Raw genomic sequence first — 7,398 nt, 5'->3', positions numbered from 1 at the left:
ATCTATCTATATATATATATAGATATAGATATAGATAGATAGATAGATAGATAGATAGATAGATAGATAGATATAGATATAGATATAGATATATATAGATATAAAGGTTGTAAATATATAGTGCTACAGACATACAAAGGAACAAAAATTTATTATAAACTAAAATCAGATCACAATACAGGCACTAATTAGTAACAGAAAAAAGTCCCTATAGTGACTTTTCATGGGCAAGATTAACATCATCGTCATTACAGCCATCATCTTCATCTCTTTATCATCATCATCATCATCATCATCATCACCATCTTCACCCTCCTCCTCTTCCTCCACATCCTCATCTCCATCACTGCTACAGTTGCCGCTGCTGTTAATGAGGCGTCGCTGTGTGATCTGAAACGCCCAGCGTTTGCATTTTAAATGTCACATGTTCATGAATTTCCAGTTCATCTGCTGTTTGTCTCCCTGCCGTCCACACCAGGGCGCAGTCAGTGGAGCTCAGTGCTCAGCAGGAGGAGGCTGCAGGTACTCGCAGACACATCAAAAACATACCAAACCTCGAAAAACAAACAAAAAGACATTTCCACTCTACTCTGAAAGGATATTACGTTGTTTTTTCTATTTTTTTCTTTAACCCCAGCGGCACAGCGCGCTTGATTCCTGGTCTGTTCTTGATTTTAGTGGAATGTATGTCGACGCGTAACAGAACAGAAATGACCGACTCCGTGAAAGTTTATGTTTTTATATGTTTGCAAACTTAAATAGCCCGGCGCGATGGCTCTTTTGCTTGAGTCGATGCAGGATGTCAGTGTAGAGCTCCAGCGCCGGCAGACTGGGCAGTGAGCGGCAGAACACTGGTGCGCCTCGCTCGGTTTTACGCGCAAACCAAAGGAGCGACCAGGCGAGGGACTTACCTGGAATCCAACCGAGGAAATGGAAATTAAACGATATTGGAATAACGCTGGACAGTGAAAACTATCATGCCTTAATAGCAGCATCTCCCGGACAGACAGAGCATTTGGAAACACCTGGTGTGCGAGGTAAGAAGTCGAATTGAGTCATATTGCGGTCTTGGATAAACGAGTCCCTTTAAGTTTCACGGATAAACCTGGTAACCTTTATTTATTGCATCGATTACGCATTGCCCGGTGTACATTTTGAAGTATATTTTAAAATGATAATTTTCCATGCATGCAACCTCCTTGGGCGATGCAGATTTGTATGTCGCGTACGATCGGAGGCTCCACCAGTGTAATAGTTTTGCATAAGTGTTAGTTGGCCACAAAGTGCTGTGCGTAGACGAGGCTGTGTTTTAATTTTGATTTCGATGCATTGTGTTGTGCCTTATCCAGGTCCGCTGCGCCGAGCCCAGTGCCCTGCGTAGCTATAACAGATGATTGATTGGGATTCAGCTCTCATCAAACGAAGGCAGATATCATGATTGAGCATTCCCGTTGTTTCGCCAAGATCCGTTATCGTTAATGTAGGCTGAGAGACTCATGAGTGAAAATGCAAAGTGCCTCTCGGATACTTCTCTTCCATAACAGCTGTCAGTAGCCCATTAATTCTGCTCAACTTATTGTTCCCTGACAAATGGAGTGCTGCTGGAGTGTTTAATCAACATCGCAGGTCAATATTCACTTTCCCTCCGCACATATTTGAGTTGCTGATTTTTTTTCTCTCTCTTTCATTTCGTGTTTGCACTCAGCTGCACCAGCAGAGGGGTGCACCTCCAGTGCCTCTACCAGCTGCATGTGACTCAAGTCCTAATTGGCTGCAGAGTCACATGTAACTTTGCCTTTTCATGATGATTTCAGTTGATTAAATGCAACTCCAGACCGCAGCAGCCCTCTTGCAGCAAATGCTGGCCACAAGACAGCCGGCCTAAAGCTGCAGTAGCTGCCTGCTCAGTCATATTTGCATCTTGGTTATTGAGCTGTTTGTGCACTGGATGTAGATTCACTGGTCCTGTTATCATCTGTTTCGGCCTCAGACTGAAATGCTATGATGGTGTGAGTTCTTTGCAAGAAAGCTTCAAAGTTCACGACCTTGACTTTTCCAGTGCCTCTTGATCTGGGAGCCCGTGAGGGAATCATCCTTGAATTATAAATTGCTTTTGATGCTGCTGCCTTGTTCAGACCTTGAGAGATGAGATGGCCCAGGTTGTTTACAGGGAGCTGCACCTTGCTGCAAAGGATTTAGCAGCCACAATATATAGACAGGTCGGCCTTTGTGGAGTCAGGTGAAGCTCTGCAGTCTTGCAGCTTGCCAGGCTTGGGGAACCTGCAGCCCTAATCCCACTGTCTACTAAGAGATGACCTTTGACTCACAAGGATTAGAGTTAGAATCCTAATTGACTTACCATTAACCATTCCACACATTAGATATATTTTGGCGTCTTACTGACACTCATGCTAGAGATCACTGCTTCAGGCAGTCGGCTAGCTGAGGTGACACAACGCATCATGTCCGGATTGAGCCGCACAAGGGCCGGAGATGTTAATCTACCCCTTTGTCCATCACTGAGTTGGTTATAAAACCAATCCTAGACCAACGCCAGTGAAACTACTAATCCCTTGGTAATCATAGATTAAATTTGTTAGCGCTGTGACTTGCTTTACCTCACTGGAGTACTAAATAGGATATGAGCATGAATTCTCAGCTGTGAAGCATGAAATGTGCTCAGTGTTACTCTTAGGGGCAACAGGGGCAGTTTTTTTTTTTTTTTTTTTTTTTGCAGAAACTGTGATACAAGCATGATAAACTTGTTTTTGTTTTTTTGTTTTTTTTTTTTGCTGACTGATACTCATGCCATTGTCTCCCCTTGTCAGTGGTGTCACGGGATCTGGTAAATACCAGTCTCAGCGCTTGGTTGATTATCTTTACAGTAATTGTATTCAGATGATTGCATTACCGCCTCTCCAGAGAGGATCCAGTATCTGTTGCCATGTGCATGTGTTTGGTGTTATTGGTCTTTTCGCTGGTAAATGTCCTGTGGGTTGGATGGTGGCCAGGTTGGTCTTTGGGCTCTCAAATAATACCTCTCTAAGCAGCCCCTGGGCCTCTCAGCGGATCTGCTGGCTATAAATAATGGCACATATGTCACCATGCTCTTGGCTGACGTACACTAAGCCCCATCCTGAGCTCCATAGGGACCGACACAGAGCTGCATTTCTGCCTTGACTGAGGCCAGGAGAGAGCGGGGCTGAGCTCTAGCACACCTCACGCTCCATCAGCCTCCCTCTAAGCATCATCCTCATTTTGTCTCTACCTCCGCTGTGTCGCCCTGTCATCTCTGCTCATCATCTCTCTCCTCCGGTCATTCATTGAATCAGCCACCCTCCTCCTCTACAGCTTAGTCTGTGAGGGTGGCTGGCGGAATTGGGATCTGAGACTAACACTAGTAAAGGCTTGTTTGTTTAGCGGGATTTATTCGCAGCAAGAAACCCAAATGCTGTAGACTGTAGCAGCCCTCCGGGACAAATCAGGACCAGTAACTGGGGGATCAAGCCATCAGAGTGGCAGGAGTGGTTTAGACAACACTACAAGAGACTTATGTGCACACTTAGTACAAGTGTCATAGATTCTGCATCTGACCTCACCTTTCCCATGGAGAAAACCCACCGCCTGTGAAGAGTATATCCACAATGATACAACATCGTGGCTAATAAAGTGGTCCAAATCATAACAGTCAACATCTTAACCACTTTTGTCCACAAAATCCTCAAACAGAGTTGGTATTTTTCAGCCTAGGCTGTTTTAAAATGCATACTCCCATCATTTGTCATCATATACAGAACAACCTCACTGCTAATTTTGAATATTTGTTTCGCTAAATGTTGACTGAGCTAATTAATTGACCATCTAGTGCATTTTGTGTTTCCAAATAGAACATTTTGAGACCAGAATGATTGCCCTGTTGGACTGTGTTGAAGGTTTGCAAGCAGCTGCAGTGAAGTGTTGAGTTTCCTGTCACAAAAGCTAGTGGTGAGGCTTTGTAAAGTTATAAATGATCAAAATTGGCATTTCAATACAGCCACGAGTTAGAAAATCCTGAACTTATTCTTTCATTGTGAAAAATTAACATGGTGCACACTGGTGGATAAAGGACAATTAGGGCTATTTACTTTCCTTGGTTTGCTTTGAAAGTGAGATGCACCACATGGTAGAGCAGTCAGTTAAAGGGACTGTTGAACTGAAAAGGAAAATTCAGTCATTATGTGCCCACCGTCATGTCAGTCAAAACTCCAATTAAGCTCACAGAGCCATCAAACATGCAGCGAGTAAGCCTAATATTGGACTTTTGGACCCACAGTGCAGCTGTTTGGCCGCAGAAAACTTGGAAAGTGCTGCGCAAGCTGTTTTGGGAAATTTGTTATTGCCGCTTTGCACGCTGAAGAGCGGCGTCTAGCCCGAAACATTTGTGCAGCAAATAAAAATACATAAAGGAGTGCTATGCTGCAATCCTTTTTAGATATGACATGCGTTTTGAGAGATTCGGCTCCCAGGCACGTCAGTAAACTGAAATGAATTGAAAAGAGCAGGTTTCTATAGTAATTGGCGGAGTTTAATGGCCATTTTATGCTTAGACTGGAGCTCTAAAAAGACGGCCTCATTAAAGTTAATAGTTTTGGAAAAAGCTGAGAAAGAGCTACAAAGCCGAACTCGCTGTGTGTTTGGTGGTCCGACAAACTTCAATGGAGCTTTGACTGACTTGGAGATGCATGGATAATGACTGATTTATTTTTTTCCATTTTGGGGTGAACATTCCTTTAAAAGGTTAACAAAATGGCAGCTAGTTACAGACAGAAGGATAGCTGTCTGAGGCTTTTTTTTTTTTTTTGTCCACTGCCGGTGACTCATAAGCTGCAGACAAGCCCCTATTTTGCACGGAGGTGGTCTTGCTGGCGATGTGAGCAGCACTTGTCTCTCTAGTGCCCCGAGGTCCGGCGTTGCGTTAATGTCACAGTCAGGCTGACCCGCTGTTGTGACGGTCAGTAAAGGACCAGCCACTGAGTCAGTCACAGCAGAAAGGCGCCAGGCTGAAGGGAATAAAAGGCTCAGGACATAAAGGGGCTTCTCTCCATGTATTCCCCCTCTCCCTGGATGATTCCTGATGTCAGACAAGACGGCGCTCTCATCTGTTGCTATGGACTGCTGCAGTGTCCCCTCATTTGCCATTGATTCTGTCCCTGGGTGAATATCCCTAAAGCTGGGATTAGATAGTCATGCCTGCCAGTTCTTCAACCTCAATTTTCTCCAAGAAGAGCCGCATAAGTGGATCTGTATGAAAGTCTAGTGTTCGTACTTCCGAGTGAGCCGCCTTGGACGGAGGATGTGCTCGACAGGCTGTGAGGAAGCGGCATGTCACGATTTCTGAGTCTCCTCCCGGGTGGCGGAAGGAGCATTTGGGTTAGTGGTCTGTTGTCCATATGCCCTCCACCTGCCTAAACTAACACCTAACCATCTGCGTGAGATTAGCAGTTTGAGCTCCATTGCACAGAGAGGATTATACAGTGCTCATTCAAATGTCACAGAGGCAGAGATATCTATTAGCAAAGTTCCCTTAAATGAGTGGTCAGCGCTGTGGGGATTGTATTGGAAATGCATTCGCACAAAGGAAATTAAAGACAGTGATGCTGGTCGGCGTCCAGTGAATGTGGCTCTGCGATAACACTTTTAAGTGCCTGCATGCATGGAACAGTCATGAGCTTAAATTAAATGCAAGATAAAGTGGCAGGTAAATAATGTGTGCAGGCCACAGTTGCATGAGGACAAAAGCTAATCCTTTCTGGGTCTTTGGTCTTCCTGAGCGCTGCGGGCCCAAGGCCAAAGCCCCTTCTCATTTATTCATGATTTTTGATCCCCTCTCGTATGGACAACCCAATCCTGGCTCTGACAGGTCAGCACTTAGAGAGCCAGACACCAATCCTGAAGGATTGGGCTAAGGAAGACGCCAGAGCCTCCTTTCCTGCCCCCTCCCTCCCCCTTTGTCTTTCCTCCTCCTCCGTGCCAGAGCTGTGTGTTTGCGTGATACAGGCGTGCTTCACTGTGCCGGCCTGTGTTTACCACGACTGGGATCCATTCACTCTCAATTTAGCCAATCCAAAATGTTCAATTCAGCTCCTTTTTATGAGTCAGTGTCACTGCATTTGTTCTCACTTCCCTCATTTAAAATGCAGTGGGAATACAGCTTCCCTCACAGTGGAGTTGGATGGATTTCCCCACAGTTAGATAAGTACAATAATGAAAATTCATCATAGATTTGTTGCTCCGCCCACCCAAAAGAATGACAACTGCAATTACAGGACAGTTGTGTTATATCGTTATAAAAAATTAAACTGGTTATGAAACGGTCAGTTGAATGCTGTTGTCTTTATATGACCTACATAAGCAAATGAGACCATCAGCGAGAAGATTGTCTTTTTTCTATAACGTTATTGTAAATTCCCGTCACCCGGTCGGTGTCCCTGCAGAATCAGATGAAAAGATTTAACGCAAACCGGCGGCCCGTGCGTCCTCCTTTACATGAAGTATCCCCGCTGCAGGTGTTGTATTTTGCTGTGTCGATATATTTTTCAGCGAAGCTAAGCCAAACTTTCAGCCGTGATGCAGGATGTGAACACAAGTGTCTCCTCTCACATGCGATGTTGATGTCTCTCTATCTCTCGCTTCCGAAAACAAGGCCGGACGAAGGTCTTTAACGACACGAGGCGAGGCGGTGGCGCTCATCGTCCCGGGAAGCAGTACCGCTTTTGTCCACAGGGGGCGCCAACAGCAACACAAACCAAACAAAAGCGCCTTGTAGTTGCTTTAAAGTTGTAATTGGCTTGTCAGCTAATTTGTCATGGCAGAATGTAAATGCTGGAGAGATTAGATTTTTGTTATACAGCAAAAATCTGGAAAAAATGCCGCTTTGTTGTGACTAGACAGCCGTTATAATTAACTGAAACACTACCAGAACTGTCCCAGTGACTGACATTACCACAATGAAAAATTATAATAAACAGTGAGAGGAGATAAAAAATCTATTTAGGGGTTAAGACTTGGTTGAATTGAAAACAAACTGCTTACCATATATCTGCTTCCCAGCCCTCCTGCCCCTCCTCCTCCTGCAAGTTCTTTTTCTCTTTACCACAATGCTTCTGTAACATCAGGATCTTCTCAAATCAGATTATCCAGGCTAACAAGAAAACCTCTTTGTTTCCTGAAATGAGGTCACACGACTGCAGTGGGGGGGGAAAAAGCGGTCACAAGAAAAGCTTCGGAGATGTCATCTCACAATCAGGAATGTGCTATTCTCATCCGAGATATCACTCTGCGGTGAATCTAAATAGATCATGAGGAGGATCCGCTCGCCTGACGTGCAAACGTTTAGCGTAAGCAGCTTATTCCCTGGCT

The 7,398-nt window shown here is 44.7% G+C and overlaps 1 protein-coding gene across 3 annotated transcripts in view; it reads left to right on the top strand.

Annotated features, from left to right (window-relative positions):
- Positions 1 to 454: 454 nt before the first annotated feature.
- lrfn2b (leucine rich repeat and fibronectin type III domain containing 2b) overlaps positions 455 to 7,398 on the top strand; it is a 143,219-nt gene continuing 136,275 nt past the window's right edge. For 2 of the 3 annotated variants that reach the window (XM_030047129.1, XM_030047127.1), the window contains exon 1: positions 464 to 1,037. The gene's annotated coding sequence lies outside the window, so the exon portion shown is untranslated. Of the gene's footprint in view, positions 1,038 to 7,398 lie in introns of all 3 variants that reach the window. The other variant, XM_030047128.1, reaches the window with a different exon arrangement.

Source organism: Myripristis murdjan, chromosome 24 (assembly GCF_902150065.1).
Source record: "Myripristis murdjan chromosome 24, fMyrMur1.1, whole genome shotgun sequence".
Taxonomy (NCBI): domain Eukaryota; kingdom Metazoa; phylum Chordata; class Actinopteri; order Holocentriformes; family Holocentridae; genus Myripristis; species Myripristis murdjan.
Note: the sequence above shows the minus strand (reverse complement) of the source record. Positions and strands in the feature narration are given on the sequence as shown.